This window comes from Schistocerca nitens, chromosome 5 (genome assembly GCF_023898315.1).
Source record: "Schistocerca nitens isolate TAMUIC-IGC-003100 chromosome 5, iqSchNite1.1, whole genome shotgun sequence".
Lineage (NCBI taxonomy): Eukaryota > Metazoa > Arthropoda > Insecta > Orthoptera > Acrididae > Schistocerca > Schistocerca nitens.
The window spans coordinates 202,040,627-202,067,473 of record NC_064618.1 but is presented as its reverse complement, the minus strand read 5'-3'; positions in this window follow the sequence as shown (position 1 = coordinate 202,067,473).

The following is a 26,847-nucleotide window of genomic DNA, read 5'->3' as shown; positions in this document are numbered from 1 at the left end:
TCCTGTGCCAACCTCTTCATCTCAGAGCACCATTTTCTGGATGTATTCCCATCTCCGCCTTCCTCTAAAGCTCCCTCTAGTACCACAGAAGTCACTCCAGCATGTCTTAACAGATGTCCTATCATCCTGTCCCTTCTCCTTATCAGTGTTTTCCACACGTTCCTTAAAAAAAAAAAAAAATGAGTCAAATGGCTCTGAGCACTACGGGACTTAACATCTGAGGTCGTGAGTCCCCTAGAACTTAGAACTACTTAAACCTAACTAACCTAAGGATATCACACACATCCATGCCCAAGGCAGGATTCGAACCTGCGACCGTAGTGGTCGCGTGGTTCCAGACTGAAGCGCCTAGAAACGCTCGGCCACAGCGACCGGCACACACAAGTTCCTGTCCTCTTAGATTCTGCCCACAACCTCCTCATTCCTTACCTCATCAGTTCACCTAATTTTCTCATTCGTCTGTAGCATCACATGACAAATGCTTCGATTCTCTTCTGTTCCGGTTTTCCCACAGTCGATGTTTCACTACAATACAATGCTGTACTCCAGACGTACATTGTCAGAAATTTCTTCTTCAAATTAAAGCCTATGTTTGATACTAGTAGACTTCTCTTGGCCAGGAATGCCTTTCTTCTCTCCAATGATGTTGCGATGAGCCGCGCGGGATTAGCCGAGCGGTCTCAGGCGCTGCAGTCATAGACTGTTCGGCTGGTCCCGGCGGAGGTTCGAGTCCTCCCTCGGGCATGGGTGTGTGGGTTTGTCCTTAGGATAATTTAGTTTAAGTAGTGTGTAAGCTTAGGGACTGATGACCTTAAGCAGTTAAGTCCCATAAGATTTGACACACATTTGAACATTTTTGACGAAATGGGATATGCAGGATGTTTATCTTTTACCACGCTGCAGCGCGCGCTCGGAAGGAATTATGGAAGAAACCGACATGTAAACAATCGACAGCTTATGAAGGCTGATTGTACCTGTACATATAAAAAAGTACAAGTCGACCAAGTGTGCCAGATGCAACCCTGGAGACGGCGAGGGAGAGTTACGTATGCAGCCCAAAAATCTCAACAGTCCACAAGAGGCACGAACTTGGAACTCCGTAAGAAACTGTGTGAAAGATTTTACGGTGGCGGTTACATTTCAAACCGTACCGTCCGCGGCACATCCAACAGATAAAACAGGAAGATTATGGCTGGCGACTTCAATTTTGCATCACAACGGAGTAAGCATTTGAGGATGAACATTTCATCTTCAATCTGACGTTCACCAGCGAAGCAACCTTCCGTTTATATGGAAAGATGAATCGCCAAAATGTGATAGTGTGGGGCACTGAATATCCTCATGACACTGTGGCTCACGAACGAGATCTCCGAAGGTTTCTATGCGCAGTGGCACAGACTATGATATCTTCTGTGAGAAGACTGTGACGGGTACCTCTTAGCTTGATATATTGCAAGTTGTGTTTGTTTCCAAATGCGACTGCTGATTCTGAGAATTCCATGTTCCAACAATACGGGCACCACCTCAATGAAGCATCCACATTAATCCACATTAGTAGTGACGTAAATGACGAACTTCCGCATCGCTGGAATGGGGATAGTGATGAAGATGATGTGACTATGTGCCATTAGCCCCCATGTCGTAATCAAATGGAATGTGTCTTTTTATTTTGGAGGTATACATAGGGTCATGTTTACGTACCCCACTGCAAAGATCACGGGAAAAGCTCAGAGAACTGATCAATGATGCTGTGAAGCCCATTGACTGATTTTTGCTACGTAAGGTATGGAATAAAACTTTCTACATCTTGGACGTGTGTCGTGCGACGAGAGGAGCACTTACAAATACTTTGTAGAGGGTACATTGCACACTAGATGAGCTCATGGTTCTATTCATGGATAAATAATTTGTGTACACGTAATACGCTGGGCACTACAGAGCTTTGAAAACTAAATAATCATTTATGGTAGCCCTGTATATTCTGATAATTCCATGTCCCATCAATACGGGGCACCGGTAATAATGCTAAAAAATCCGACGACCGCAAGAAATAAACAGAGGAACCGTTGCGCCAGGGATTTACTGCCCACAGAGGGTCTACCTTGATACTGTAACGTGGGTTGCTGTGGCGACAGTGAACTTAGTCTCGCATGGGCCGGGAGGCGGGAGGGGAGGCTCATTCATCACGTGAACAGCTGCGCGACACATCTCCACAACCCCCTGCGTCTACGAGTGGGCTCTTGTACCACCCTGAAAACTGATGGCCTCTCTTTTGCGTTTGCTACAGAGAATTTGTTGCATTTGCTTTACCTAATTTGCCAACCCAGTTAGTGTCATAGGCACGCTCTTCCCATAGTAACAACAGAAGCATTTGTCTCTGTTAAGATTGATTTTGTACGTGACCTGTGTCTGAGATTCTTTGTCTCCTCTCCCTCCTCTTAACAATCTCGCTCACACTCCTGTCCTAAGAAGCAGTCGTTGTACAAAATCCCCCTCGACAAGCAACCACTGACGTTTGCTATTATGTGTGTCTTTCAGCTTCACCGCTCACGTGATTTACAGGATATTTAGAGGATCACCCACCAAAATTTTAAAACCTACTAAACCACATTTTATGTCTAATACGTGAAGAAATTTCGTTCATTATATGTACGTGATGTACAGTAAACGTTATGTTTTAAACATTTCTTTGGATATCATCATTATTTTTATGAGTTCGCATCATAATAATGAGTTGCTTACACTGAGGTCACAAAACTCATAGATACCTCCTAATATTGTGTCGGACCTCCCTTTTCCCTGCGTAGTGCAGCAACTCGACGTGGCATCGACTTAACAAGTCATTGGAAGTCCCCTGCTGAAATATTGAGCTTTGCTGCTTCTACAGCCCTCCATAAAAGTGAAAATGTTGCCTGCTGACCTCTCGATTAACTCTTATAAATGTAGGATAGGATTTATATGGGGCCCTCAAATTCTCCAGAATGTTCTTCAAACCATTCGCGAACAACATTGTGGTCCAATGATATGGCATTTTGTCACTATTTGGGAACGTGAATTCAATGCTCGGCTGCAAATGGTCTCTAAGTAGCCCAAAATAACCGTTTACACTCAATGATCGTTATCGTTGGACCGGAGGACCCAGTTTATTCCATCTAAAGACACCCCCCCACTATTATACAGTGGCTGTCAGCATGGCGGCAAGGTTACTCGCGCCCGTGACATACCGTAAGGCACACGTGCCTCCTGGCCGGTGCTAAATGAGTAACAACATCAGGTTGAGACCGAATTGCCCTAGAGGGCCTCCCGGTCATAGAATGCAGAGCAAACAACCAAAACGTCCCTCTCAGGACGCACATGTTCATAGAATTGGACCATCAATTCGCATATGCCAACTTAACATCGAAGGAATAAGCATGTCGAAATGTGACTATCTATACAAACTATCGAAAACCATGCAGTCGATGTAACTGCACTCCAAGAAACACACACAGCAGATAATCAACAAATAAAGAACAAAGAGAAAATACCAGGATGTAAACTAATAGCCTCAAATGACCATCCAAAATGTGGTCTTGCAATTTACGTGAAGCATAATATGAAAAATTATCAGATAGTTTCAGTGAGCAGCGTAAACCATATTTTCACAATTTCAGCAAAAATTGACAGTTTAACAATAATCAATGTCTACAAATCTCCCGGAGTAAACTGGCCTACTCCTCGTCTACCATCTCAGCAGCATCCGTCTCTATTCCTGGGCGACATCAATAGCCATCATTATCTATGGGGATATTGTGAAAACGACAGTCACGGTGAAGCTCTTAGTGAATGGATGGAAACCGAAAACTTGTAAGTAGTTTTTGATGCCAAGGATTCACCTCCCTTTCATTCAGGACGTTGGAACAGAGGATATACACCTGATCTTTGCTTCACAACTCAGCTTCATAGCACCGATACCCAGATACGCCGCTCAATACTTAAAGGTTTCGCCCACAGTCAGCACAGACCTATTACTTTATAGACTGGTATATGTGTACCCCTCGTTCAGTCACATCCGAAACCAAGGTGGAATTTCAAGAAAGCTGACTGGACTGAATTCAGAAAACAAACAGATATCTGTATCAGATGGATCTAGCTAATAAACAATAACTACAATCGGTTTATAGGCATAATTGCAGGAGCAGCCAGACGATTTATCCCTAGAGGCTATCGTGAAGAATATACACCTGGCTGGAATGAGGACAGTGAAAAACTGCTTGAAGAATACGAAGATAATCCAGCTGTTAGCAAAGCTACGGACTTTCTGCAGTCACTTGATGAGAATAGGAAGAAGATATGGCATGAAACCGTAGAATCATTAGACCACACACATTCACGTCGCAAAGCTTGGTCTGTTATCAGAAAACTGGATGCAACAAACACAGCACCGGTGAGACCTAAAATTGCCATCAAGCTGAATGATTTTGCCAAGTATCTTATCTCAAATTCCAGGAGCCTAAAGGATAAGCAGAGAAGAAGGGAAATCAAAACCCAGCTCAACGCCAAGAGAAGAGAAGCCCAAAATTCCTCTAAATTTTGCAATCCATTGAATAAAGAGAAAATTAAGAGATGCCACGAGAAACATGAAAGTTGGGAAGGCAACTGAATTCGATGGGATGTACCCTGAATTTCTCACATACTGTGGAACAGCAACTATCAAAGGGCTTTCGAACTTCTTCTCAGGCATTCTCTTCACTGGAAATCTCCCACCATTATTCAAGAAAACCAAGGTAATAGCAATCCTTAAACCGAACAAAGACCCAACAAAAGTAGAAAGTTACCGCCAAATAGCCCTATTAAGTGGAATGACTCATCTACATCAGGATCTATGAAAAAATTAATAAACAAATACCCGTGAAACAAGCTGGATTCAGGCCTGCTAGAAACTGTAATGACCAAGTGTTTGCATTAACAACCCATATTGAAAATGGATATGAGAAGAAATGCGTAAACATAGCTGCTTTCTTGGATCTATCCGCCGTCTACAACACCGTATGGCGAGAAGGCCTTCTCTTAAAATTTGTGGGCATCACTCAGTGTCGGAAACTCACAAACCTACTTAGCAACATGCTAAGCAACAGAGAGAAAGAAGAAGTATCGTTACTTGGGACAGGAAAGTCAGGCAATCATTTATGATGAGTGAGGAAGGAAAGGCAAAGGGCGAAGCGTAAGTTGGCCATTTAGTTGTATTTATGGGCGAAGTAGTTTCCGCCAACTATTTTATGAAGTACAAGAGAGTAGACATACTTTTCGACGTAGGACACAACAATGACATGGAAATCACATTAAATACATAAATGTACTAAATAAGGCTTAAAAAGAAGGCCACATAATACGAAGCATAATGAGTAATGACACACACTGGCTTTAAATAATAGCGATGTGGAATAAAGGTCTAGCTAAGTACAGGGTAATTAGCCCCTGTTTGTCACAAATTCACATAATGCTCGCATATGACGGTGAGATGAAAATACGCACTCATTACGTATTTACAGTTCCAGTAGCACAGTTTGTAGCAACAATGACACTGAAATATGGAAGGAACTCGTTGTGGAATGAAATGGCAATTTGGTAAATGAGTGTTCGTGCATTATGCTTGAAGCAAGATTCTCACCATATATCTGTGCATCACAATCGTTAGCCTCCGTATGTACGGCCGGGAACACACTTATCGTTTTTCTCCGATCGGAATTTTTAGCGTCGCCGCCGTACCAGTAGTGGCGCGTACCATAGTACTGCAACGCGACGTCCACATTACGTGGAAATAAAAAACGATCAGATTATTTAACACCGATGGCACTAAGATTTAAAGGGCCTAGCAGAAGACGACAGGTAGAGCGGGAGTCATTACCGAAGCCGATCAGTAGTAACAGAAGGTGCGAGCAACACAGATCTCTTAGACAATGCGAAAGCCAATGCTCCAGCTGTATGAAACCGGAGGATACAACTGTGGCCAAAACAGGAATAATGATAAACCACTCTCGTGGTTGGATGTAAACATTGCCATTGCTTGTAAACAGCCAGAATCAAAACAAAATGTTACCTGTTATGTATTTACACTGAAGAGCCAAGGAAACTGGTACACTTGCCTAGTATCGTGTAGGGCCCCCGCGAGCACACAGAAATTGAGCAAAACGACGTGACATGGACTCGACTAATGTCTGGGGCAGTGCTGGGGGGAATTGACCCCATGAATCCTGCAGAGCTGTCCATGAATCCGTAGGAGTACGAGGGGTGGAGATTTCTTCTGAACAGTACGTTATAAGGCGCCCCAGATATGCTCAACAACGGACATGTCTGGGGAGTCTGGTGACCAGCGGAAGTGTTTAAACTTAGAAGAGTGTTCCTGGAGCCACTCTGTAGCAATTCTGGACGTGTGAGGTGTCGCATTGTCCTGCTGGAATTGCCCGAGTTTGTAGGAATGCACAATTGACATAAATGGATGCATGAAATCAGACAGGATGCTTACGTATGTGCCACCTATCAGAGTCATATCTAGACTATCAGGGGCCCTATATCACTACAACTGCACACGCCCCATACTGTTATTGAGCCACCACCAGCTTGAACAGTCCCCTGTTGACATGCAGGGTCCATGGATTCAGGAGGTTATCTCCAAACCCGTACACGTCCATCCGTTCGATACAATCTGAAAGGAGACTCGTCCGACCAGGCAACATGCTTCAAATGTCGTTATTGACAGGCACAGGCGAGGCGTAAAGTTTTGTGTCGTGCAGTCATCAAGGCTCCGACAGCCCATATCGATGATGTTTCGTTATATGGTTCCCACGATGACACTTGTTGATGGCCCAGCATTGAAATGTGCGGCAATTTGCGGAAGGGCTGCACTTCTGTCACGTTAAATGATCCTCTTGAGTTGTCATTGGTCCAGTTCTTGCAGGATCTTTTTCCGGCATCAGCGATGTCGGAGATTTTATGTGTTATCGGATTCCTGATATTCACGGGGCACTCGTGAAATGGTCGTACGAGAAAATCCCCACTTCATCGCTATCTCAGAGATGTCGTGTCCCATCGATCGTGCTCCAACTATAACACCAATTTCAGACCCACTTAAACCTTTATAAACTGTCATTGTAGCAGCAGTAACCGCTCTAACAACTGCGCCAGACACTTCTTGTCTTATATAGGTGATGCCGACCGTAGTGTCATATTCTTCCTCTTTACATTTCTCTGTATTTGAATATCCATTCCTTTATCAGTTGCTATGGCACTTCAGTTTGTATTGCGACAGTGTATGAAAATATGTTTATTAAAAATGAGTTAAAGTTTTAGGAAACTAATTGAAAACACTTTGAATTTTAAATGGAATTGTATTGGAGCTATACGCTGAGGCTGGAGATGGGAGAATGGACTGACAGTTATTGAACTCAACACCAGTTGGGAAATTCTGGAGTTTCACATTTCAAGAGCGTATTATGGACAACAGGATCATCAGTATGGGTTGCTGCTGTGGGCTGCTAGCCTCTGGTCTGATAAAAGGTATGAGTGTAATTTTCTTCGATATCTCTTAAAATTCATAGGTGTTGTGATTGTTTTGTTTGTAACAATGTAAAGTGGACGTCTTTATGATGAATTCAAACATAAATAAGCTCACTACGACTCGGTGCCGACGTAATGCTGAGGAAAAGTGTAAAGAATGGCCTCATGAAGGCATTTGGTGGTGCAACTGTTTTATAGGACGACAATAGTTATGTACCAGTGTGACTACTTATAACAAACATTTTGTTCAATTTAATGGATGCCAATGCAGCCATAGTAGTTTAGCAGTAGTATAAGATTTTGTTATTGAACTTGGCTAGGAGAAATGATAGATTACCACTTAACAAAAAACCAGCAACGACAAAAAGGTGTAGAAGTAATGCAACTATGAAAATCTTTACTACCAAAAGAGTAACGTAACTAGTGTAGAAAGTGTAACTAAAGATTAATGATTTTGGGATATAAGACTTTGAAAAATAATAACCAATCACGATTATTATGGAACGGTATGGCTCTTGATAGTTGGCAATTGAAAAAGTTGTAAAAAACTAAGTAAATATTTGCTTATTTCCGAAACTGAGTGTTTTTTACGAGAACATCTTAATTTTTTCAAAGCTCAGAAGAAGAGGATGTGTAATATTTCTGGCTTTACAACCATCATATTCAGCCGCAGGAAGCTCCAATAGAGCAGTGGAGAAGGCTGCAGTGAGAAGATGACGTAATGTGGTGTGAGCTACCGTTGACAGCTGGTTTTTTCGGTGCGTGTATCGTGAGAAAGATGCCGAAATTTTTGTCCTCATCTGCGATTGGCAACTGTATTCGGGAGTAGAGCGCCAAAACGATAAACTTCTATTATAAATATTAGAAAAAACAAAACAGTGAATTTACTTGCATTTCGTATAAAAGCATCTCTTAATAACAGGCTATCATCAGATTATTTCAAAATGTTAATTACCAGCAGAATAATAAACAACTGCAAAACGAAAAAGGCAGACATGTTATCTGCCGCAGTCGGTATCACTTAAGACTTAACCAGCATTTTATGGTTTTTAAGATACGTCATTGAGAATCAGTTTGATAGTAATTACGCAAACATTTAGTTCATCATTTTGTTTATTCTCTGTGAAAGTACGAAGAATGGAAATGATTTGTGATTCATAATCTAACTATCCACTTTCTCGGATTCTGCTAACAAAAAGCGAGTGGGATCCGGTTTAGACAAACTAATCCAAAATTTAATTATTTATAGACCACTAGTTCTTGGCCAAGAGTTTATTTCAGACCCAAGATAACAGATTCACGACCTACGTGCTGTTTTCTGCACGGGGTACAACAACTATAGAAGTCTGTAGGTTGGTGAACACTATTCAGAACACATTTCACTCAGGGCGGTGGAAGCGACTAGTCAACTGGCGTGTACTGCAGTCTTAGAACAAATGAGATCAGTGACACGTCATCGGTGGTAACACAGGCGAAGTAGGTAGGGATGAAATTTTCAAGGGAAGGCATTTTATCACATTTATCTGTGAATGCATCACGTTTTGTATCTCTCACTTCCTTTCACTTGCCTTAGTTAGTGTAGTGTTATTCGTATGAACAAATATGGAATGTAGCTACAAGAAACGATGACTCGTAATAAATAATAATTATAATTACCAGTAAATATTGTACTTTCCCAATAATAATAAATAATTAATATTATTAAATAATAAAAGTAATTTATTTTTGCTGTACAGTGATGGTGCACATGTACGTAAGAGCAAAGGAGATAATGAATCACAAGATCCATGTGGTGCAAAGAGAACAAGACGGGCAATAAGGGCAGCGAAAGACGGAATGGCAGAACCATCTGCTGCAACCATCTGTCGAGTTCCAAAGAAGACGTTAGAGACAAGAGCTTTGGAGAGAAAGGAACTGTTTGCTACTGACAACAAAATGGTATTAGAAGGACTTCCACCCATTTTTTTCCTCAAAATCTGAATACGAAATTTACTACCATATCCTATTGTTCGATAAAAGATGTACCCGCATGTCAGTTAAGAATATAAGATGAGTACCATTTGAATTGGCGCAGAGGAATAATCTTCTGCATATGTTTCATGAGGAGATCACATTGGTTGCAAATTGGATCGATTTGTGGATTCTGGAAGAGGTTAAGGCCAAATGCCCAGCGTGTGCAAGTGTGTGTCCCCGAACAAAGTGGGACTATTAATGAAGACAAAAGTGACTATTTGTGAAAAACGATGTGTAAAATTTATTGAATCACTTTATTATATTTTTTCTCGATAGTACTAATGCATTTATTATTCAAAGGAAAAACATTGGCTATGTGCGAGTAGAACTTGGGCCCTGAGGGTTCCCTGCAAAATGAATCGAGAATGTCGACGATTTTTAGCTGTTATCAATATCGATACCGGCAAGATATCGCTCCTGGGAATTCCAATACTTGGAAGAATGTTTGAAGTTTAAGTTCTTGTGTAATTTCGCATTTCATATTGTAATTTTTCATTTACTTTATTAATCCAGGAGTTATTTTAAGATGCTATACTAATGAGCAACACCAATTATCAAAACTTTTTTAAAAAATTAGTTATTCGATAGTGGTTGAGCTAGCTGCATGAAAGTATAAAGACCAATGCTCTTAATTTGTTGAGATCCAATGCGTTCCGGCATTATTTTAGTTTCTAAACTTTTATAATTGAAATAATGGTATTACATCAGAAGTTAACTAAAAATACTGAAGTCTGATACAAACCACAGAGAATTTCGAAATTTATTCCAGGGAATCCGTTTCCCCTTGAAATTAGAATAGATATTTCACTAACAACTATTTCCCAAAAAACAGTCTCCGAAACATGTAACTGCAACATTTGTATCTGAAAAGCAAGTGACTGGGTATTTACAAGATCGGAGCGTCTTGGGCGTTATCTTCACTCATAATCAAGTGATTAGCCCTTAGTAGTTCGTACGAAATTAGAGAATTAAATTGTAATTATTACCTAACTATTAAATTCGAACCACATTTGTAAGAGATCATTGAAGAAACAACGAACAGTGCAGCACTGTATATCAAAGTTGGAGAAAATTTTGTCGATAATCATGTTAGCTCTGATAGTACCTTGGTTAATTAATGGTAACATGACTGTGGAGAAGAAATAGAGCAAAACTGCATTCTGGGGTTTGGTTTTAAAATCCCACCCTCTAACGAAAACAACCAGCACACCACGAAGGAATTATCAATGGTTGAGGCGTACGTGTACAGACAAGCAATTGCTTACAATTTCAGAATAACTTAATGATGCATTCAAGTGAAAGAACTTCAGAATCTGAGCAAGTCAGTAACGCATTGTTCCATATCGTGTCTTTGTGCAAGCTGTTAATCGGCTTGGCAGTGACTGATGGACATGTTGGATGTCCTCCTGAGCGGGGTATATCGCCAAATCAGTCCAGTTTTCGGGTTAGATCGTCAAACTTCTGAGCTGGTTTGAAGGCCCGGCCCATAATGCTCCAAACATTCTCAATTGGGAGGAAACCTGGCGAACTTGTTGGTGAAGGTATGGTTTGGCAAGCACGAACACAAGAAGTAGAAACTCTCGACGAGTACAGAAGGGGTTTACCTTGCTGTAATGTAAACTCACTCAAAAAAAAAAAAAAAAAAAGATTCAAATGGCTCTGAGCACTATGGGACTTAACTGCTGTGGTCATCAGTCCCCTAGAACTTAGAACTACTTAAACCTAACTACCCTAAGGACATCACACACATCCATGCCCGAGTCACCGGTAGCACGGTTCCAGACTGTAGCGCCTAGAACCGCTCGGTCACCCTGGCCGGCACGTAAATTAAAGTTAGGCTTAAAAGATACGCTTTTACACAGTACAACAGAAAAAAACATCTTAATAAAACTTGAAGTATCTTCTAGGCTGAAGGCCGAAACAATTACTCAAGAATAATTAAAGACAATGTTAAGATAAACATTTACAGAACATGGCTGAAAGCCGTTTCAAGAATTCAAGGTAATTAAAGAGAAACCTTACAGACAAGGATTTACATATTAAAACCACAGATTTTGAAACAATCACTGCTGAAGGCCTAAATGCAGAGCAACAAGAATTTTAAATGAAACACGGCCGAAGGCCTAATCTAAAAACAGTTGTCATGAAGTTCGGCTGAAGGCCATATGCTAAACACAAAACGGACAATATTGATACACAGCTAAAGGCCTGGCACAGGAAGCCAAGCGTAACACTCCATGGGCCGACTGAAGAACCAACCAACAGTCTAATCAGTTCCACCAATTCCCTTCCACCCGACACTCTCGCTGCTCTATTTCAACCGACCGACTGACTACTCCAGTACGCAGACAGCGTTGATCTGCGTTGTGGAAATCACACGGTTCCACGTAAACACACTTGCACAATAACACGAACAATCGTAAAAGCAATCACTGTGGGACAACAAGAACGAATGAATTCGACACACAGAGAGTTTCCACAAGCGGTCGCCGGCCGTTGTGGTCTAGCGGTTCTAGGCGCGCAGTCCGGAACCGCGCGACTGCTACGGTCCCAGGTTCGAATCCTGCCTCGGGCATGGATGTGTGTGATGTCCTTAGGTTAGTTAGGTTTAAGTAGTTCTAAGTTCTAGGGGACTGATGACCACAGATGTTAAGTCCCATAGTGCTCAGAGCCATTTGAACCACAAGCGGTCGGCGATCAAATACACGTCGTGCGATGAGACGATCGACCGAACGACCAACCCATGTCATTCCCACTGATGTTACTTGTGTCTGCAACGGTCGGGCGAGTCTTGGCTATCCGAAGCTGACTGCAGCTCCAACGCGACTCAACTTGATGTCCGTTCGGAATTCGGAGACACGGCGACCCGGGCACACTGGCTCGGACCCAACCATGCACAGGTTACTCTTGCGCATTGGTCACGACATCTCTGCACAAGGAAGAAACCGACCCACGTCCGACAAGTTGACCAACTGACGAGGCCCAGAAACGATCAGAGGACCAAAATCACGTCGCCCGATGAGACGACCAACCGAACGACCAACCAACGGTCGCCACGCTCCAATCTCCTTCCGTCGGACAGTTTATGTGTGTTGCTAGCGGTCGGCGAACCCTGGCTGTCCGCACCTCTCTGCCGCTCCGTCCCCGACTTCACTGCTGCTGCGTCCCGACTAAACTCCAACAGACGATGACCCGGAAATACTATCGGTCGCTCCAGAGATGGTACGAGAGTGCATTTATCGATAAGCGCTGCTGCTGCCACTGATCGGCAGGTAAGGCAGGAAGTTAATGACGTCAGTAAGCATAATAAGAAAACGAGGCGGCAGTGTGGTAAGAGAAGATGACAAACAATACACAGAATGAACACGAGCCGCGCACGTTTCACGGACAGACAGACACAAGGACAAAGATGTGATCTTACAAAGGGTTCCTTTTTTACCGATTGAGGTACAGAACCTTAAAAACACGATAATTGTATTACGCAATTAATCTTTCTCTTGACGTGTAATTTGCACTGCAAACTGGTTCTTTTTCTCTGACTACACTTTTTCATAGTTGAATCTTGTTTTCGAGATTTACATACTTCTTTTAAGCTATGCGATCATTACGTTCTCCTGTGCGAGGCACAATGGCAATTTTCGTATTATTCGAATTACTGATGATTTAGGTGCTTTAAGATGAAAGCACCTAAATAATAATAATACCAACGAGAATGAAAAAGTTTTGGTACGCAGGAGATCTGCAACTGGCAGGTATGACAATAGTGGTCGGCATTCATTCCGTGTGGCTGCCCATGGGCGGACATCTTCCGCCAACATGCAGTGGTTGGAACTCTTACATTGACCGGCCCGACCACATGTTATGTATTACGGAATACTATAATTTCATACATCTGAAGACTGGATTTTAATATCTCGAAAACGGTGGCGGTTTAATGAAACATTAGTACAAATGCAGAAGATCTCTCTAAACTAATTAAAAGAATGAAAAAAGTCAAGCAGGCAGGAAGATGGTGTAACTGTACAGTGTGATTTTAAAGTTGTATTTTTTTGTCAACTGAAACTTAGCTAAGAAAATCGCCAAACATTAGGTTTGCTGTTAAGCTCATCTTCTTAACACGGCTTTCTAATCATCATTTTAGAATTCAGCAGATTGAAATCCCCAAGAATAAGCGACTTTTATTGAAAAAGTAGTTCCATGGTTGGCTCGTGTTATTTAAGAATGTTTATGGTTGCGGGTTAACCTAATAGCTGGATGGACAGCAAGTGTCCACTGCGTTGTTGCGGGACACAAGAAGTGGGCAGCAGACGGCAGGCACTGAGGTTCCAGAGTCGTGTGCATACACCATCAGCGGGTCTCGGTCCACCGGTCCAGGGATTAGTACTGCAGACAAAAATAAAGTAGACCCCTCTCCCTCGCCCCAGCCTCTCCTTTCTCCCCCGTTCTGTGCGGCTCTGCCTGCAACCACAGCGGTGAAATGCTCCGCAGCGTTGTGTCGCGGCGTATCTCGCTGCCGCCTGCAACAGCGGCCACGCTAATCCAAGCGCCGCTGGAATTCCCGGAACACTGCGCAGCTGGAACTGGACACAAAAAGAGAAATCAGGACTGTGCAAGATAGCTGCGGCACGTAAACAGGGGAGACGGCGTTGCACACACAGAGGTGTGGTGTGCGAGGTCCGTGGGATGGGGGAGAGGCGTAGTAGGGGAGGCGGTCGTCATCACCAATCAGTCGCCGAGACAATGCAGCGGCCGCTCCTGATAACCGAACGTAACTCCGCGGCTGCATTCAGTGTGCGATGGCGCTGCTATACGACCTGACTTATGGCAGCAGGCCTCTCAGATACCGTCGGTTTCTTTATGCCGCTGTGCGGGTCTATGAAACGAATAGCTCACATTGTGAGGCGACGTAATCATTGTGAAGTTTTCACGAGTTATCTCCACACAAAGCACAAACCTTCAAGCATATTTAAGTAACTATATAGTGATTAACTACACTACTGGCCATTAAAATTGCTGCACCAAGAAGAAATACAGATGATAAACGGGAATTCATTGGACTAATGTATTACACTAGGACCGACATGTGATTACATTTTCACGCAATTTGGGTGCATAGATCCTGAGAAATCTACCAAGAACAGCCACCCCTGGCCGTAATAACGGCCTTGATACGCCTGGGCATTCAGTCAAACAGAGCTTGGATGGCGTGTACAGGTACAGCTGCCCATGCAGCTTCAACACGATACCACAGTTCATCAACAGTAGTAACTGGCGTATTGTGACGAGCCAGTTGCTCGGCCACCGTTGACCAGACGTTTTCAATTGGTGAGAGATCTTGAGAATGTGCTGGCCAGGGCAGCAGTCGAACATTTTCTGTATCCAGAAAGGCCCGTACAGGACCTGCAACATGCGGTCGTGTATTATCCTGCTGAAATGTAAGGATTCGCATAGATAGAATGAAGGGTAGAGCCAGGGGTAGTAACACGTCTGAAATGTAACGTCCACGGTTCAATGTGCAGTCAATGCGAACAAGAGGTGACCGAGACGTGTAACCAATAGCACCCCATACCATCACGCCGGGTGATACGTCAGTATGGCGATGACGAATACACGCTTTCAATGTTCACCGTGATGTCGCCAAACACGGATGCGACCATCATGATGTTGTAAACAGAACCTGGATTCATCCGAAAATATGACGTTTTGCCATTCGTGCACCCACGTTCGTCGTTGAGTACACCATCGCAGGCGCTCGTGTGTGTGATGCAGAATCAAGGGTAACCGCAGCCACGGTCTCCGAGCTCATAGTCCATGCTGCAGCAAACGTGGCCGAACTGTTCGTGCAGATGGTTGCTGTCTTGCAAACGTCCCCATCTGTTGACTCAGGGATCGAGACAGGGCTGCACGATCCGTTACAGCCATGCGGATAAGATGCCTGTCATCTCGCCTGCTAGTGATACGAGCCGTTCCGTATCACCCTCCTAAACCCACCGATTCCATATTCTGCTAACAGTCATTGGATCTCGACCAACGCGAGTAGCAATGTCGCGATAAATCACTGTCGCGATAGGCTACAATCGACCTTTATCGAAGTCGGAAACGTGATGGTACGCATTTCTCCTCCTTACACGAGGCATCACAACAACGTTTCACCAGGCAACTCCGGTCAACTGCTGTTTGTGTATGTGAAATCGGTTCGAAACTTTCCTCATGTCAGAACGTTGTAGGTGTCGCCACCGGCGCCATCCTAGTGTGAATGCTCTGAAAAGCTAATCAGTTTCATATCACAGCATCTTCTTCCTGTCGGTAAAATGTCGCGTCTGTAACACGTCATCTTCGTGGTGTAGCAACTTTAATGACCAGTAGTGTATTATGCATTAAAGCAAATAGCATTTGCGTCGATTGACTGTTCCATCGGTTTTTGGAAGAATACGTTATGCATTATGATTGAAAACACATACAACACTGATGCAATGTTGTACAGTCGTTATTTATTTCACACCAGTTTTCAGCTGTTACGCCATCATCAGGTAGAAAGTTAAGTATGTGATGCAGTCAAATTTTGTTGGATCAATTATTTTAAACTAGTTTATCTACCCAGTACGGTATCTGCACTTCCACGGACGAAAAATGTTAATGTTAGTATTAGGAATAAAACAAGACGTATTATTTCGGTGTAAAACCGATGTAAGATTAGGTAATAGAGACAAAACATGTGACGTACTAACTAATGAATTATATACAAATTAAAATTGTTCATAGGAGAACGAAATAATCTTGTCTTTAATAGGTCCTAAATCACAAACAGATGATCTATACTAGTGATATTAATCATGTGACTGAAGCAGCAGTGATTATGGAATGTAAAATTTTTAACAAAGCAAGAGAAATTTTAATAACCGAAATAAATGAAATTTGAGGCATTCGAGTAAGAAGGGTAATTTGCAGCATAGCCTGGATGGTGAGTGGTATCTGCAATTACGAGTGGCGAATAAGGGAAACATGTCTCTTGCCGGCACGGTAACTCAGCGTGTTCGGTCAGAGGGCTACCTGCCCTCTGTAATAAAAAAACTGAGTTAATGAATCAACCACGAACTGTATCGGGTGCCTTCCGACGTCCGCCCCGAGCGGATACAACGAACTAAAACGAACAAAATGAGATAAAAAAAAGGCGGTCGCGTTTTTGCTTCCCGAGCAAAGGGTCCCAGGTTCGATTGCCAGTGTCAGGGATTTTCACCTACCTCGAGACGACTGGGTGTTTGTGTTGTCCTTATCATTTCATCATTATTGATGCAAGTGGCAAAATTGGACTGAGAAAAGGTTAGGAATTTGTACGGGCGCTGATAACCGCGCCGTTGAGCGCCCCACAACCCAAAACATCATCATCTGTTTGTGTTACAAATTTTTACATTGTGTAATGGCAGCTGCTTCAATTACTTGATTAATATCACTAGTATATCTTTTCTGTTTGTAAGTTAGGGACTGTTAGAGACAAGTTTATTTTGTGCAGTCACACATTTGGAACATGTTACCAAAGTTTATTGTTCAATTTATTTTCTTCTATGAGCAACGATTGTAATTTGTGTGTACACACACACATCTCAAAAAAAAAAAAAAAAAAAAAAAGCTTAGCATCACCTCAGTTCCGAGACTTCGGGGACCTGTACAGAAAATTGGAATACAGATAAACAAAACACCACTTTCGCCCTTTTTATTGCTCATGAAAACCACACATTGCATGTTGAACCACCATACAGCGAGACATTCAGAGGTGATGGTCCAGATTGCTGCACACACCGGTACCTCTAATACAAAGTAGCACGGTCTCTTGCATTGAAACACTGTTGGTTCAGATTTTTCCACTCCTCAACGGCGATTCGGCGTAGTTCACTCCAAGTAATTAGTCGGTTACGTCGTCCATAAACAGCCCTTTTCAATCTATCACAGGCATGTTCGATAGGGTTCATGTGTGGAGAACATGGTGGCCACTCTAGTCGAATGATGTCGTTATCCTGAAGGAAGTCATTCACATGATGGGGGCGCGAATTGTCGTCCATGAAGACGAATGCCTCGCCAATATGCTGCCGATATGGCTGCACTATCGGTCCGAGGATGGCATTCACGTATCGTACAGACGTTACGGAGCCTTACATGACCCCAGCGGCGTACGTCGGATCCATATAATGTCACCCCAAAACAACAGGGGACCTCCATCTTGCTGCACTCGTTGGACGGCGTATATAAGGCGTTCAGCCTCCCTCCAAACAGGTCTCCGACGATTGTCTGGTTGAAGGCACATGCGACACTTATCGGTGAAGAGAACGTGATGCCAATCCTGAGCGGTCCATTCGGCATGTTGTTGGGCCCGTCTGTACCGCACTGCATGATGTCGTGGTTGCAAAGATGGACCTCGCCATGGACGTCGGGAGTGAGGTTGCGCGTCATGCATCCTATTTCGCCCAGTTGGAGTCTTAAGACGACGTCCTGTGGATACACAAAAACCGTTATTCAACACTGTGGCATTGCTTGATGGCATCGCATGGTGGCATTGCTGTCAGGGTTCCTCCGTGCCATAATCCGTAGGTAGCGGTCACCCACTGCAGTAGTAGCCCTTGGGTGGCCTGAGCGAGGCATGTCATCCACAGTTCCTGTCTCTCCATGTCCGAAGAACATCTTTGATTCACTCCGAGACACCTGCACACTTCCCTTGTTGAGACCCTTTCCTGGCACAAATTAACAATGTGGATGCGATCGAACCGCAGTACTGACCGTCTAGGCGTGGTTGAACTACAGACAACACGAGCTGTGTACCTCCTTCCTGGTGGAATGATTGGAACTGATCGGCTCTCGGACCCCTTCCGTCTAATAGGCGCTGCTCATGCATAGTTGTTTACATCTTTGCATCTTTGGGCGGTTTTAGTGACATCTCTGATAATGTGATACATTATCCACAGTCAACGTCTATCCGGGGTGATGCAAAACTTTTTTTCATGTGTGTAATTCATTAGTTAATGTATCACGTGCTGTATCTTCGTTAAATAATGTTACATCGTATTTACATTTAAATAATCCCCGTTGTGTTACTGCTAAATCTAACATTAACATTTTTCGACCCTGGAAGTGGATGTACTCTGTAGATGCTGTAGATTAAAATCCTTGATCCACAAAATTTCACTGTCCGCATACTTATATTTGTGGATTGTGAAGTAAATAATAGATAGTGCACAATATTACACAAATGTTGTGTGTGTTTTCGTTCAAGTTGAGTATAGCCATAGTTTACAACGTGCGAAATTAAAGTAAATGACATTATCTCCATTATCTCCCACTTGCAGAAATAAATATTGCCTGTTGTCTAATAGAGTGTCTGGATCAGTGGTTCTCAACCTTTCCGAGACCATCACCCCCGCCATCACATATTAACTAGCATCCCCCTCCCCAACAACGTCAAGATTAGCGCCTAGACAAACTTCAGAATGAGAAGGAATTTTCTATCAACACATTTACATTGAAAATGAAGAAAAATGGTATTTACATTTTTGTAGGGGTTTTATGAAACGATGAACTAATGAGTTAGTAAAACATTTGATACAGCTTATTTCTAGCAAACAGTTTTGTACAGAATGAGGAAGAAATTCGCAGTGCTTCGCCAGTGCTTTCTACGTCTTCATCTCAGAAAAAAAGACAATAGGTACTTATGCATAAGCAGCGACCAGAAACGGAAAATATCTGTTAACACAATGTTAGCAGTACAAACCTATGTCCCGTAATGTGTACGCCGAGGGGAGGGGTACTTCATGACCATCGCAAAAAATTAAGAATTAGCAATTTCGTTTATTGTCGTTGACTGTTATTCACAACATATTTTTAAAGATAAGTGGATGTGAAAGAACGGTCATGAACCTGAAAATATGAGTATGTCATTTGTTGTGAAGAGTAACATTCACTACTAATAGTCAAATATTCTGGGTTTTACTGAAAAATTAAATTACGGGATAATGAATCATTAAGAACAATTCATTTACTTTTTCGAAACTTCAATATAAAAAGTTCGTAAACAGATTACGAGTACGTAAACAGACTGCGACATTTTTAAAATTTGCATAATGTAGCCCCTCCTCCCCCCCCCCCCACAACACACGCACATGAGATTTTTAAAGTTTGCATTATGTACCCCCCCCCCCCCCCACATCACATACGCACCACTTTGGTATTGCGCGGGTTAAGACGAATGCCGCAACGGTTACTTAAACAACCACAAAGTTGATGCTTCTGCAGCGGCTTTTATGGCACAGTGAACGTTCAACAATTAATTAATACAAAATAATGAATTACTGTGGTACAAATCTCATAAATTGTATTATTTATTTAATCAACAGCTGTGTGATTTGATTAAATGCCTGTTTTTACATTGTGGCACACCGACGTACTAATAACGCAGAGAAATCGAAGAGCAAAATTTGTTATAGCACAGTGTTTTTTTTCCGGTCGGTGTAATAATCCGTAATTGTGGTTTCACTTGCCAGTTAACTAAACATTCTTGTAACAGTGAAAGCTACTAAATAACGCCATGAAGAAATATTCACCTAGCTTCGCAGTTTCCCTCAATAAACTGCTGGTAGAGATTTCACAGGTGGAACCTTTCAGTTACAAGTTTTCTTAGTACTTTGCTGTATTCATACGTTAGTGTTTTTAATACGACGTTATGGCATATGTACAACAGGCACTATTCTGTACAAAATTAAAATATAGCACGCAAAAAAGGAGAATATCTGCGAGTTGTAATTAAGTTCGTGTTCCTAAAAAAAATAGTAAATTGGTCTTGGTACGTAAGTTGCGGTTTGAATGGTACCTTCATTTTCTCTTTCGAACAATCCGATTAATGAAGAAGGTGTGAGGGGGGGGGGGGGGGGGGGGTAAGAGGGAAGGAGGTAATCCTCAAGAACTTTAGGTGTTACCAGATAGAACTACTTTTACCGCACCACACAGACACAGGCTGATATCATTTTGTGATCATAGAAGAGGTACATAGAAGAGGTAGTTGGATGGACTCTCTTAAAAAACGCGTAGTTTAGGAAGAAAAGTGTTTCATACAGTGGTACATTAAAAAGTTAATTTTTGTGCTTTTTCGGCGATGGGATACAAAAGCGTGTTCATTTCATTGGCTCTAGTCTCCATGACTATATTGATACATGTATCTCCTGTGTGGTGCGAATTAGGCAGCGCACTGTGCATTGTAATGTCTCTTTGGCTTTTATAATCAATATCGACAACAGTCAACAGACGAGAAGCTACCTAACACGCCTACGTATTTTTTTTTAATTTTTTTATTTAAACACTGTCTGTGTTTGCAGACTGACGAAAGTTACTTTCACGCTGCGAATACGGATGCTCCTTGGAACTTTTTAATGTACACTACGGAAAATAGCTTACCAGCTCATTAGGGAATTATTTATTTCTCATTTGCAGAATTTAATACGCCCATTCTCAGTGGCGCCTCAGGACTAATTATGGAAACCCCAAATCTCTAAACGATTTAATGAAGCGCTACCGCCGAACAATCAACTGGGCAAAGAAGGAGTCTGATCCCGGGAGACCGACAAATACTTCTAACTAGAGACGAATATTCTGCGGCACTAGCTGCCAGCAGAGGGACCGTAAAATTTTTCTCGGCTCTACGGACTTGGATCTGACTTGTCGGTCTATAGCTGCACGGTTTTGTACTGTTTCCAGCAACTGATTAACCTACTTTTCATAGAATACGCGGATACAATATAGGCGCACACTATGGAAGCCTTCGCTAGTACCTTCCTTCTAGCAATAATAAATGACTACTCAGAGATTTACATCTGATGCTGATCGCCAATTTATCACAACTTTAACAAAATATAATTACGTGTCGTAGGAAGAATGTTTTAGCGAAGAATAAAATATTTAGGCTCAGTGCGACATATACAAGGTATTTTTTAATTTGTTACACAGAAATAACCTTTGAGTCTGAAGAGGGTTAATAACTGACAGAAGTGTTCGATATAGAACTGATTGTAGTAAATCTTCAAGTTTTATCCCGCCTAAACCAGTTAGTTCCCAACGTTCCCGCTTGGTGGTATGCACGACTGAGATACTCCAACACTCATCATGGTGTCATGTAACAGTGCAGATCATGTGCAGTGTTGTTTATGGTTTCATGAGTCATTATCCCCTAGTACAGCCTAGAGACGATTCAGGACTAAATATCGCAAGCCACCAGCTGAAACCGTTAGTAATTGTCACTTTCGTGTCACCGAAACTGTCTCTACATAACGATAGTTGCCGGGCCAGGGTCAGCCAACAGTCTGACACAGAAATTGAAGAAGTTCAGTGGTCTTACATTCAGACTCTGGGTGAATCAATGAGACTTGTCAGTTCAGTGTTACATAAGGAATGGGTTACGAAAATATCCGTCATTCAAGCCCTACTAACTGGACCTGTTCCAAGCTTAAAGTGAAAAATGAAAACAAGCTGAGTTTTTTGTGGAAATATTTCTACAAAATGTCGGAGATCATTTTCTTCAGTGACGAAGCCACCTTCCGTACTTGCAGGAAAATAAATATTTTTAAAGTTCGGATGTGGGGTGAGCATAAACCACGTCACATAGTCGGACACGTACGGGACTCCCCTAGGATGATTTTTTTTTTTTATCTGTAGGCTGTAGAAATATGCTGAAACGCATCTTCTTATCCCATTCCATATTTTTCTCGACAAATTTCGGTACAGGAGAATCAATAGCGAGAGTGTTTTTACTCGGCATAAGTAAATTAGTGGGTAACAAGAAGGAGAGAATGGACCAAGCGGTTTTTATTTATTTATTCATAGATTTTTTATTTCTTGTGTGCCACGTTTCCTAGAATTCTTTCCCTTATTCGACCTGGACTTTATGAATGAGGTAGTATGTGATGTAGCAGAAAGCTTTGTCAGAGGTTGTAGCATTGCATTTGTAGAGCGGTTCTGTGGAAGGATAGTACCAACCCCCTAAACATGGACAAGTTTGATAAAGATAGTGTGCAAGTCAGGTCAGAGAGGCCGCGAAGGTATGAGTATTGGCTCTGTCAGGTTGGCGAACCAACCCCTCCACCACCTACTGAACGAACAACGGTTAGGCGAGGTGTCCGCAGGTCCACTTGTTCCTGTGTAGCGGCGATGGACAGACGTGGAGATGCAGGTCGCGATTTTGGTAATGTTAACAAAGGTATTAGAACGTCTCAAATCTGCTCGTTAATATGGTCCACATGTTGAAATCAGGTGTGAGATTACCACCAAAGCACAAAAAGGGAGTTTATTTTCTTAATTTAGTCAAATTTCAGTAATAACTTTGCGTTTGTGCCATGGTCAGGCCACGCACCATGGGCCTGAAGCTCACCGTCATACTACTTCTCTGTGATGAACTGAACTTCACTCATTTAGTGAATTTTAATGTGGTCTATGCTTTACTGTAATATTTTGCGGAATTTTTATTTATTTTTCATATGTTTTGTGCACCTGCTTTCGCGCCAAGTTGGTAAAGTACAGTTTCGGTCTGAAAATGTATATTAGACGAGTGAATAACCATAAGGTAGTGGGTAAGTGTAATTCAGGGAAGGAATAATCTTGTGACCTTTTACTTTATTTTATTTTATTATTATTATTATTATTTTTTTTTTTTTGCATTCTTTGGTTGGCTATCGCAACATGGCCACGTGTTTGGAATAGTATTAAAGCGATAATGTTCCCTGTGTCCCCCATAACTATTTGATTTAGTGGCAATGTTGTGCGTTACGTAAAATACACGGTTTAAACTCTAGTATCTTTGAAAGGTTCAGATTTTAATGCCCATTGACAGGATAAAGACTTCTTAAATACTCTTCCACCCTGAACGATTTCGCATGTAGTGTCTTTGCTGAACTTGTTCTGCGTGACTTATTGCAATTAAATTAAATAAGCATGGCTTTAGGTTTGTGTGCTTGCATAAAATTACATTCAAACCACATCTGCGATCCCCTCTGCTTTTCCATAATTACGTGGCTCAAAATGAATCATTTTAACTAGAGAGACCAGTTGTGATGATGTATATTCCAACAGATACACGGCTAGTTATTGAAATGCCATCGGCATCAATTAATCTATAGCCTTTACTGATTATTGCCTCCCTCCATCATAAAGAATAAGTGAAAGTCAGTACCACAGTCTAATGCTGGGTCATGAAGGTAAATAAAGGCTATATGCTGCCTATTAACCCCTGAATAGGTGCCTTCCCTAGTGGTTCTAAAAAATATTGTGCTATCTGGTGCGTTCAAATTTTTACCGGTTGGATAAACCCTACCGCTATATATTGATACCCCGACAATAACTCACAGGGGCCTGTAATTTCGTGGACCACACGAATTTGTTAAACCATTACTACAGAGGGTAGTTTGCAGGAGCTGTAGGATAGGATAAGTGATGGTAATCATCCCACCAGGTCGAGGTTTAGCCATAACTATACCACCTGCAGTAAGACGGCTATGTTGCAGTGGACATGCCTGAACATTATCTAAGCTAACCGCAGTGGCCGAGCAGTTCTAGGCGCTACTGTCTGGAACCGCGTGACCGCTAAGGTGGCAGGTTCGAATCCGATCTCGGGCATGGATGTGTGTGATGTCCTTAGGTTAGTTAGGTTTAAGTAGTTCTAAGTTCTATGGTACCGATGACATCAGATGTTAAGTCCCATAGTGCTCAGAGCCATTTGAACCACTTTTGATATTTATCTAATACCTCAATTGCAACAAGATAGGAGCACAGAACTTATCAGGAAGATGGTGCGCCACCACATTACTATGGCGAAGCTGTCGTGCATATACGCAGTAATGTACCGACTTGGAATGTGCGCGGTGAAAGAATATCATGACCACAACGATCATCTGATTTAACCCCAACGGCCGTCTGGATATATTTTTTTTTTTTTGTTGTTGTTGTCATCAGTCTTGTGACTGGTTTGATGTAGCCCGCCTCTCCTGTGACACCCTCTTCATCTCAGAGTAGCTCTTGCAACTTACGTCCTCAGTTACTTGCTGAATGTATTCCAAACTCTGTCTTCCTCCGCAGTTTTTGCTATCTACAGCTCCCTCTAGTACCATGGAAGTCATTCCCTCATGTCTTAACAGATGTCCTATCATCCTGTCCCTTCTTCTTATCAGTGTTTTCCACATATTCCTCTCCTCTCCGAATCTGCGTAGAACCTCCTCGTCCCTACCTTATCAGTCCATCTAATTTTCAACATTCGTCTATAGCACCACACCTCAGATGCTTCGATTCTCTTCCGTTCCGGCTTTCTCACACTCCATGTTTCACTACCATACAATGCTGTACTCCAGACGTTACATTCCGAGAAATTTCTTCCCCAGATTAAGGCCTGTGTCGGATACTAGTATATTTCTCTTCGCCAGGAATGCCCTTTTTGCCAGTGCTAGTCTGTTTTTGATGTCTTCCTTCCTCCATCCGTCACTGATTATTTTGCTGCCTAGGTAGTAGAGTTCCTTACCTTCACTTACTTCGTGACCATAAATCCTGATTTTAAGATTCCCAATATTCTCATTTCTGCTACTTCTCATTACTTTCAACTTCCTTCGATTTACTCTCAGTCCATATTCTGTATTTGTTAGACAGTTCATTCCATTCAGCAGATCACGTAATTCTCCTTCACATTCACTCAGGATAGCAATGTCATCGGCGAATCGTATTATTGATATCCTTTGACCTTGAATTTTAATTCCACCCTAGAACCTTTCTTTTATTTCCATCATTGCTTCTTCAATGTACAGATTAAACAGTAGGGGCGAAAGACAACATCCCTGCCTTACACCCTTTGTAATCCGAGCACTTAGCTCTTGGTCATCGACTCTTATTACTCCTTTTTGGCTCTTGTACATATTGTATATTATCGGCCGCTCCCCATAGCTTATTCCTATCTTTTCGAACATCTTGCACCGTTTTACATTGTCTAACGCTTTTTCCAGGTCGAGAATTCCTATGAATGTCCCTTGATTTTTCTTTAGGCTTGCTTCCATTATCAAACGCAACGTCAAAATCGCCTCTCTCGTGCCTTTACCTTTTCCAAAGCCAAGCAGATCTACATTTAGCACATCCTCAATTTTCTTTTACATTCTTCTGTACATTATTCTTGTCAGCTGTTAAGCTGGTGGTGCGGTAATTCTCGCACGTTAGCTCTTGTAGTCTTCGGAATTGTTTGGATGATACTTTTCCGGAAGTCAGATGGTATGGCGCCAGACTCATAGATTCCACGCACGAGCGTGAATAGTCATTTCGTTGGCACTTCCGCCAATGACTTCAGAAATTCTGATGATACGTTATCTATCCCTTCTGCCTTACTTGATCTCAAGTCCTCCAAACCCCTTTTAAATTCCGATTCTAACAGTGGATCACCTATCTCTTCTGAATCGATACCTATATCTTCTTCTATCACATCAAACAAATCTTCCCCCTCACACAAACTTTCAGTGTATTCTTTTCACTTATCTCCTCTCTCCTCTGCGTTTAACAGTGGAACTCCGTTTCACTCTTAATGTTACCACCCTTGCTTTTAATGTCTTCTTTCGACTTTCCTGTATGCTGAGTCTGTCTTTCTGACAATCATTTCTTTTCCGATTTATTCACATTGTTCATGCAGCCATTTCGTCTTAGCTTCCCTGCACGTCCTATTTATTTCATTCTTCAGCGACTTGTAATTCTGTATTCCTGAGTTTCGCGGAACTTTTTTGTACTTCCTCCTTTCATCAACTGAAGTAATTATTCTGTTGAACTGGAAATGAAGTCCCATGCTTCTTTGCCGGCCGAAGTGGCCGCGCGGTTCTGGCGCTGCAGTCTGGAACCGCGAGACCGCTACGGTCGCAGGTTCGAATCCTGCCTCGGACATGGATGTGTGTGATGTCCTTAGGTTAGTTAGGTTTAACTAGTTCTCAGTTCTAGGGGACTAATGACCTCAGCAGTTGAGTCCCATAGTGCTCAGAGCCATTTGAACCCATGCTTCTTTACACAGCATAGGGGAGCGATGCGGGAAACCCGCACCGCCTTACTAGGCAAGGTCCTAATGGAGGTGGTTTGCCGTTGCCTTCCTCCGACCGTAATGGGGATGAATGATGATGATGAAGACGACACAACAACACCCAGTCATCTCGAGGCAGGAAAAATCCATGACCCCTCCGGGAATCGAACCCGGGACCCCGTGCTCGGGAAGCGAGAACGCTGCCGCTAGACCACGAAGGGCGGACAATTATTCTGTTACCC